An 8,827-nucleotide genomic window follows, 5' to 3' on the forward strand; every position below is an offset into this window, starting at 1 on the left:
GATGGTAGGAGGGAGAGGAAATCTAGGAGGAGGGGGAAGGGTGAGCTCAGAGGAGAGCTGGAAAAAAAAGGGAAAGAGAAAGATTGAAGGAGAGACATTCGGGGGAGGGGAGGATAGAGCAGGGAGGAGAGAACTGGGAGGAGGGGGAAAAGAAAGCTACGAGGAAGGGAGGAGGGAGCTGTTAGAGGGGGAGGAGAGAGCTGAGACAAGAGGAGAAAAGAGACAGGAATGGAATGGAGGGGTAAGGGAGAGTTGGTAGGAGAAAGATGAGAAAGCAAGGAGGAGGAGACGACAACTTGGAGAAAGGGAAAGGAGAGGGAAATGAGTAGGAATGACAGAGCTAGATGAGAGGAGGGGAGAAGAGAATATGGAGAAGTGAGAATAGAGCTGGGAGGAAGAAGAGGGGAGAGGAGGAGACAGTATGGGGCAGGTTGAAGAGTGCAGCGACAAAGAGGAGGGGAGAGCTGGGAGGAAAAGGAGGAGAGAGCTGGTAGGAAGAAAAGGGGAGAGGAGGAGAGATTATGGAGGAGGGAGAAGAGAGCTGGGAGGAAGAGGAGGAAGAGAAGGAGAGGGCTGGGAGGAAGAGGAGGAGAGAGTTGCGAGGAAGAGGAGGAGGGAGCTGGGAGGACGAGGAGGAAGAGAAGGAGAGGGCTGGGTGGAAGAGGAGGAGAGAGCTGGGAGGAAGAGGAGGAGAGAGTTGGGAGGAAGAGGAGGAGAGAGTTGGGAGGAAGAGGAGGAGGGAGCTGGGAGGACGAGGAGGAAGAGAAGGAGAGGGCTGGGTGGAAGAGGAGGAGAGAGATGGGAGGAAGATGAGGAGAGAGCTGGGAGGAAGAGGAGGAGAGAGTTGGGAGGAAGAGGAGGAGGGAGCTGGGAGGATGAGGAGGAAGAGAAGGAGAGGGCTGGGTGGAAGAGGAGGAGAGAGCTGGGAGGAAGAGGAGGAGAGAGCTGGGAGGAAGAGGAGGAGGGAGCTGGGAGGATGAGGAGGAAGAGAAGGAGAGGGCTGGGAGGAAGAGGAGGAGAGAGCTGGGAGGAAGAAGAGGGGAGAGTAGAGAGAATGGAGGAGGGAGACCTTAGAGGAAGGTGGTGTAGAAAGCTTGCAGGATGGCATGAGAGAGCTGGGAGGATATGGAGGAGAGCACTGGAAGGTAGGGGAGGGAAAAGCTGGGGGAGAGTGGTGAAGAGAGTTTGGAGAATGGGAGGAGAGTGCTGGGCGGAGGGAGAGAGAGAGCTTGGAGTAGAGGGGATGAAAGAATGGTCAAGAGAGGGAGGAGAGAGGTGGCAGGAAGGGAGAGAAGAACGCATTGAGGAGGGGGCAAGAGAGGAGAAAGAAATTAGAGAGGGGAGGAAAGAATAGGGTAAGAACCCCCTTTTAAAGCCTGGTGCACCCAGAAATCCTTAGTAAAATCAGGCAGCCCTTGCCACTTGAACAGAAATGCTAATCCTGCCATCTTCTTATTCATAGCGGACCCTGACAGCCCATCCTCCATGTGCCTGAAAATAAAATACAAGACCAGCAACCTCACCTCCGGACCAACCACTCTTTCCATACCTTGTTATACGCAGCCCATGTAGCCTCACTCACCGATAGGGATGAGCTTCGTGTTCGAGTCAAACGTACGTTCGACTCGAACATTGGCTGTTCGTCCGTTCGGTGAAATCCGAACTCTTGGTCCGTTCGCGTCAAAATTCGTGTGGCGCGCACGGCCCACAATGCACTGCGATGGCGCAGTGCATTGCTGGCTCATGATTGGCCAAGCATGCACTGTGACCCCGCATGCTTGGCCAATCGCAGCGCCAGCAGCGAGGAGAGCCATGATTGGCCACAGGCATCCTGCCTGTGGCCAATCATAGCTCAGGCTGTGTAGTGCACGCCCCACACTATATAAGGCCGCCTTTGAGGCGGCCTCGTGTAGTGTGTTGGCATCTAAAGCAGTGGGTGTTCTGTGTACCTTCAACACAGTTACACACCAATCGTTTTTGGCTGATTTCCTATCTTGCTGTTGTGTAGTGGTTATTGTCTGTGCCCTGACCGCAGTATACACCGCTATATTCACCTCACCTATATAGCTAGTGGTCCATCTTTAATAATAGAGCTTGCAGTCAGTAGTGTTAGTGCGTGCTGTCTGCGTGCTCTGTACCCAGTACATACCGCTATATCCACCTACATAGCTGTTCTCTATTTGAGCCCAATTGCCATCTGCAGGAGTTATTGGAAGTTGTGTGTGCCTCCAGCACAGCACAGTATACATCTGTATATACCCCTTTATCTCTGCTGTTTTCTGGTTATTGTCTGCGTGCCCTGACCGCAGTATACACCGTGATATTCACCTCACCTATATAGCTAGTGATCTATCTTTAATAATAGAGCTTGCAGTCAGTAGTGTTAGGAGATAGTGCGTGCTGTTTGCGTGCTCTGTACCCAGTACATACCGCTATAATCCACCTACATAGCTGTTCTCTATTTGAGCCCAATTGGGGTTATTTCCTGCAAATTCCTGCAATAAAACAGGGCTAATTCCTGCAATAAAACTAGAGTATATGGCAGAGGTTGCAGTGTTGTGGCACCAGCACCAGTGCCTAAGGCCCAATTTTTCTTCCCCTGTTTAACAGGGGCATTTAATTACAATTCTTGATATAATATTTCACAGGAGGGCCCCTTCCTGTGCCCACCCAGAGTAACTGTGAGGACTTATAGTGTTGTGGCACCAGCACCACAACCACCAAAGGTCAATTTTTCTACCACTGTTCAACAATGGCATGTAATTACAATTCTTGATATAATCGTTCACAGCAGGGCGCTCCAGCGCCCACCAAGAGTCACTTTGAGGGCTTACAATGTTGTGGCAAAACCAACACCTTGTTCCGCCATTTCTGCAGAGCATATAGGGCAGGCCGCTACTTTCAAACATCCAACTTACAAACATCTCCTACTTGCAAACGCAAGGAGACAACAGCAAGTGAGATGAAAAAAGATGGACGACAAAACAAATTCTACAGGGGTGATAACCCTTCCCTATGTTTTCCAAAAAGCTTAAAAATAGATTTTTTTGACTGGAGCTACACTTTAAAAATGTACCAGTTGAAAATGACAAACAGATTCAACTTAACACAACAAACCTACACAGTCCCTGTCTTGTTTGCACCGCCTGTATACTGCTGTTCTGAGTATATAGGGCCTGGGGGCCACACGCATTTCCTTTTTTTAATATGGGTACAGGGTTCCCCTTAATATGCGTACAAGACCCAAAGGGGCTGGTAATGGGCAGGGAGGGCTACCCATGCCATTTTTCTGAATGATTTTCATCCATATTGCAGGAACCAGATATAACATTAAAACCGCAAGTAGTTTTAAATGGTGTTATTTCCGTTTAATGTCATTTTGTGCAGGGACTGTTCTAAACACGAGAAACACTTTAATCGTCATTAAAATCAGTGCTCCCGCCAAAACGGCCATTTTTAAAACTTTTTTTTGCATTGACCCATGTCCCCTGGGGCAGGAGCCGGGTCCCCAAACCCTTTTTAGGACAGTATCTTGCATATTAGCCGTTAAAATTAGCACTTTCCATTTCGAACGTTCGAGTCCCATAGACTTCAATGGGGTTCTAACGTTCGTAACGAACGTGGGGTCCGTTCGAAAGTTCTGGTGCGAACCGAACCGGGGGGTGTTCGGCTCATCCCTACTCACCGACCTCCTAAACCATCCGGCGACTTGTCCAATGCAATCCTCCACAACCAGTCGGGACAGGGTACCCTTTGTTGTTCCGCTGCCGGTGCCGACTCTCGGAACCTGTCCCACTAAAAGCGAGATAATGCATCAGCTATGACATTCTCAATTCCCGCAAGATGCATCGCATAAATAAACACATTTAATGCAACACCGAATGTTGAGCAGCATACAACCAGGGGAGATGACACAGATACTCTATTAATCACTTGCACCACCCCTAGGTTATCACCCCAAAAATGCACCTTAAGATCCCTGATCAATGTGCCCCACAATTCCAGTGCCAGCACCACCAGAAACAAATCCAGTAGCACAAATTTTTTTGTAAACCCCGCATCAATCCACGACTGCGGCCACAGACCCGCGATCCACCGGGCCCTGAAAGAAGGCCCCAAAACCTGATGCGCCAGTCGCATCCGTGAATAGCTCTAAATCAAAATTGCTCACTGGGCCGACCATCCACAGAGCCCTCCCATTGAAGGATTCCAAGAAGGAGCGCCACACCCGCAAATCCTCCCTGTGCACCTTAACCAGGCGCACAAAGTGTTTGGGCAACTTGATCCCAGCCGTACCTGCCGACAGCCATTGGCAGAATACTCTCCCCATTGGCAGTATCCGACAAGCAAAGTTGAGCTTCCCTAACAGTGATTGCAACACCCAGAGCTGAACCTTGTGCAGTCCTATCATGCCCTTAATTTCCCTTTTGAGATCCTCCGGTTTATCCTCTGGCAAACGGCACTCCATAGACCCCAAGTCCAGTACAATGCCCAGAAAAGTGATGACTGTGCTGGGTCCCTCCGTCTTCTCCGGTGCTAATGGTATGCCGAAACGATCTGCGATGTGCTCCAACATAGCCGGGAGCACCGCGCAGACCTTGGAAGATGCTGGTCCCACACAGAGGAAACCAACCAGGTAATGGATGAGAGAATTCACTCCCGACACATCCCTGACCACCCATTGTACGAATCAGCTAAACTGCTCAAACAATGCACATGATATGGAGCATCCCAAGACATTGATCAACATAGAACTCATCGTTCCAGTGACATAAATCAAAAGCTTTTTGGGTGAACCGGAAGCAACCGAAAGGCCGATTCAACATCGGCTTTTGCCATCAAAGCCCCCCGCCTATAATGGCGAACCCAGCACACCGCCGCATCAAACGAGGTGTAACTCACTGTACATTCCTCTGGGTTAATGGCATTGTTGACCGACCCCCCTTTTGGAAATGAAAGGTGGTGAATGAGCCTACATTTATTGTGTTCCTTCTTTGGCACTACCCACAATAGGGACACCACCAAATCGGCCAATGGCACGTATAAAAAAGGGGCCCCCCATGTGACCCAATGAAACTTCCTAATGCAGTTTCTCTGAAACTTCATCCCAATGTTGCATGGCCGATCTTAAATTGCGAGACAACGGTGGAACCACTTCCAACGTACATGGTATCCTAAACCCTTATGAAATTATGAAAAGCCCCTTTCTAACAATTGGGCTGCCTTTCTATCTGGACACCTACCAAGGAAAGCCCACATCCTTTCCACCATCACCGGCATCCTCCCACTTGTGCGCAGCCTCTCCGGAATGACCTTTTCCGTGCTTGAAACATCTGGACAGAGGGTGGGCCCCTCTACAACCTGAGCACTTGTAACGGTACGTTCCACCAAACTTGCAGGATCACTCTTTATACTGTCAACATGCCCCCTTTTTTTTGCTGGCCGATTATCCGGGGGAAGACGGTCCACCGCCCCCCCCCCCCCGCAAAAAATTGACTCGGGGCCCTCGCCGAGGTCATGAGGCGCATCCACAGGCTGATATCTTTGTGGTCCCATCTCAACTATGGACATATCGCCCTCCGCTGACGGAACTGCTCATCATATCTCAGCCATGCCGTGCCCCCGTAGACTCTGTATGCTTCACCCACTGAATCCAGGTAACAAAAGAGCGCTGAATAATATTCAGTGTTCTTTTCCCCAATGACACTAGCCATAATAGCGAATGCCTGCAGCCAATTAGCAAACATCCGGGGGATTAGCCTATACCTCCTTTTTTCTTCGTCCTCTTTTTTGGAATTGTCCAGCTTCACCCTATCCAAATAAAATTTTGCTAACGGCAGCAGTGAAAAAAGATCTCCACATACTCCACATACCCTTCCAGATTTTTTCCTGGACTTCAGGCTGCATGCACTTCCAGAGGCCCCTCAACACAAACATACACCTCGCATTTTGCGTAATCCGCCAAACGGATGACGTCTTGTTTGTTCACAGCATCCCCCACGGCTTTTGCAATCGCTTGTTGCCCAAGCACCATGCTCTCAACCACCACAAGCACCACCGTTGCCGTTGGGGGATTCGTCTCCCCCTCAGGCGTCAGGGACACCCCACCCCCCCCCCCAACAGAGGTACCCAAGCCGCTGCCGGCCCAGCAGAGACCCTGTCATCCTTTTCAAAGCTACTAACCAGTTCCTTGATACCCACCAGGAAACCCATCAAGCTGTTATCGGCCACCATTGCAGTACCATGACCAGTGCCTTCAACAGGGATTGAACGCTGTGCTTATATCGCAGTCAGTTTGGATACTCTTATCAGAAAATATTGTGCTACTTCCAAGGTTTCACCATGACCCGATGACCTATGAATCTGTACAACCTCCAATGATAAATACTGAGAGTGGCTGGAAAAAGGAATGTGTTTCTTCCTCCCTTATAATTGTTTGATGGAATCTCACCCATATTTAGACACTTTGAAGCTGATCAACCCTTCTGGAAATGGCCTTGGACTCATTTTATGTGAATGACTAGGGTCTCAGAGAATGACGTTACCAGACCAGGCTATGATTTTCCTTGAAAGGTAGAGGATAGGATCCAAGAGGTTAATAGATAAAAGAGGCTTGTAGATAAAAGAGGTTTATAAACAAAAGAGCATCTCAGGTGGCTCAGCAAGAAGAGATACTACCAAACATGGCAGAGGTTGCAGGTTCAGATCCATAGTTACAGTTAAAAAACCCCAGCATGCTTAGGGAGATGCTCCATCCTGGAACCAGTTTTGTGTTGTATAGACTGGGGAGTGTGACACCTGTTCTGTGCGGTGAGTTAACGCCTGTGGGGCAAACCTCTACAACAGAGACAGGGACAGGGACTGGTGCTGCACAAGGCTGCACTCAGTTGTTAGACAGGGAATCCATGTGTGTAATTAGAGGTCAAGCTGACCAGGATTTATTTCATGTTTTATTTTATTTTTTGTTTGGCTGTTATATTTTTCACTGCATGTAGCATAAATAAAACCGCACCTTTTGTTTTTTCCACCTACAACGCTGTCTGCTGTGCCTAATTTTGTATTGTGAACCCATCCAGGGGGTCACACACACCCGCTGCCGAGCTAACCCTTCACAATTCCATACTTTCAAGGCTGAGGAGTAAAGAACCTGGATCCTACTGGTGATGACCCTATTCCATTCTACCAAGGCTGAGGAATGAAGAACCAGGATCCTATGGGTGATTATGTCATTCTATTGTTCCAAGGCTGCGGAGTAAAGAACCAGGATCCTACCAGTGATGATGTCATTCCATTCTTCCAAGTCTGAGGGGTAAAAAAAAACAGAATCCTACTGGTGAATATGTTATTACATTCTTCCTGAGAAGTAAAGAACCAGGAACCTATTGATAGTGATGTAATTTCATTTTTCCAAGGCTGAGGAGTAAAGAACCAGGATCCTACTGGTGATGAACCCATTCCATTCTACCAAGGCTGAGGAATAAAGAACCAGGATCCTATGGGTGATTATGTCATTCTATTGTTCCAAGGCTGAGGAGTAAAGAGCCAGGGTCCTACAGGTGATGCTGTCATTTCATTCTTCCAAGGATGGGGGGGGGGGTAAAAAAACAGAATCCTACTGGTGATGCTTTCATTCAATTCTTCCAAGGCTGGGGAGTAAAGAACCAGGATCCTACAGGTGATTAAGTCATTCTATTGTTCCAAGGCTGAGGAGTAAAGAGCCAGGATCCTACAGGTGATGATGTCATTCCATTTTCCCAAAGCTGAGGAGTAAATAACCAGGATCCTACTGCTGCTGACTTCATTCAATTTTTCCAGGGCTGAGGGGTAAATAACCAGGATCCTACTGCTGCTGACTTCATTCAATTCTTCCAGGGCTTAGGGGTAAATAACCAGGATCCTACTGCTGCTGACTTCATTCAATTCTTCCAGGGCTGAGGGGTAAAGAACCAGGATCCTACTGGTGCTGACTTCATTCAATTCTTCCAGGGCTGAGGGGTAAAGAACCAGGATCCTACTGCTGCTGACTTCATTCAATTCTTCCAGGGTTAAGGGGTAAAGAACCAGGATACTACTGCTGCTGACTTCATTCAATTCTTCCAGGGCTGAGGGGTAAAGAACCAGGATACTACTGCTGATGACCCAGGCCCCTACCTGGTGACGTGGAGGTGACGATTCCCCAGCCAGGGATGCCACATGTACGTATGTTACTTATATGATATATGTTTATTGTTTCATACAATAATTACTTGAACTGTGTACATCCATGAAAAAGTGGACTTTGTCCCAAAGAGAGCGCTGAATGGGAATTATCATGTGCCGTTAGCAGGCTGTAATGGGTCCTTTTATAATCTCAACAAAAAATGTCAATTAAAAAAAAAAAGTAAACCTTTATGTTATGTCAGTGATGAGTAGGTGTGGAGACCATGGTGCGTGATATGTCTCCATGAAGACAGGTTTAGAGAAGTGAAACCTTCCTCAGACTTCCCCTGGATTTCCATGTCTATGGATATCGGTGATGAAAGCCACAAAAACGTGTCAACTTATAGCAAAGTGCGTAAAAAAAGATGATTAACCGTTAAGCTTCTGGACTGAAAATCTATCTCCTATTGGTCATTTCATAGATAAGGTATTCTGTCTCTACCCACTCTGGGATGTAGCTCATTACCTATGTGCTGATTTGCTTGTCTTCTAATCCCGTATATTCAATGTAAGGAGCAGAACGATTTCCTCTTTCCTCCTCATATTCATCATCATAAGAAGGAGCCCTTCATTCCGGAGAAGAGCGCGGCCCGTAGTACCAGCACCGTGTCCGGTGAGTGTATTAGGG

The sequence above is a fragment of the Lithobates pipiens genome, unplaced genomic scaffold, assembly GCF_037356315.1.
Source record: "Lithobates pipiens isolate NorthernLeopardFrog02 unplaced genomic scaffold, aLitPip1_a1.2 Scaffold_167, whole genome shotgun sequence".
Lineage (NCBI taxonomy): Eukaryota > Metazoa > Chordata > Amphibia > Anura > Ranidae > Lithobates > Lithobates pipiens.